Raw genomic sequence first — 742 nt, forward strand, 5'->3', positions numbered from 1 at the left:
AACCTGAAACTGTTCTTAACCTGAACCACCACTTTAGCTAATGGGGCCTCCTGCTGCTGCTGTTCTCATCCTGAAGCAAAGTTCTTAACTTGAGGTACTATTTCTGGGTTAATGGAGTCTGTAACCTGAAGCGTATGTAACCCGAGGTACCACTATAGTGGGAAAAACAAAACGCTTATTGTCGGCCACACAAACGGCAGAGTGTGACAACATTTTACATTCTTATGTGTATAGGAAGCAAAATATGAAAGAGGTGGCTAGTGTGTGTGCACCCACCGACCCACCCACCCACACCTCTTGGACCTAGTGAAGGAGATCTTATTGAAATGGCTTACTTTTCCATGGCTTCTCCATCCCTACCCTGTCAAATCATAGATAGCATCTGCCTCCATTGACTGAATCATTAAAAACTATTTAAAAAAACCCTGATCAGCACAATGCAATGCAAGAGCACCACTTATCACAGGCACAAATTCTTATGGAGTCCTCATGCTTTTTACGTGTGATCGCCTTGAAACCATCAGCAAACTGTAGCTCACCCCTGAATCCACAGGTGTGTCCTGCGATTTATTGTTGACTTTGTCATCTACCCATGTGAAGATCCATGAGGAACTGTGCTTTGGATCAGTGTTTTTGTGGTACTGGCAAGTATCAGATCAGCCTTAATTTAATTGGTTTTTCTTTTGGGTGGACCCCCAGGTAACATAATGTAAATTCAAGAAGATCTTTTTTAAATTTTACC

The sequence above is a fragment of the Podarcis raffonei genome, chromosome Z (genome assembly GCF_027172205.1).
Source record: "Podarcis raffonei isolate rPodRaf1 chromosome Z, rPodRaf1.pri, whole genome shotgun sequence".
Classification (NCBI taxonomy): Eukaryota; Metazoa; Chordata; class Lepidosauria; order Squamata; family Lacertidae; genus Podarcis; species Podarcis raffonei.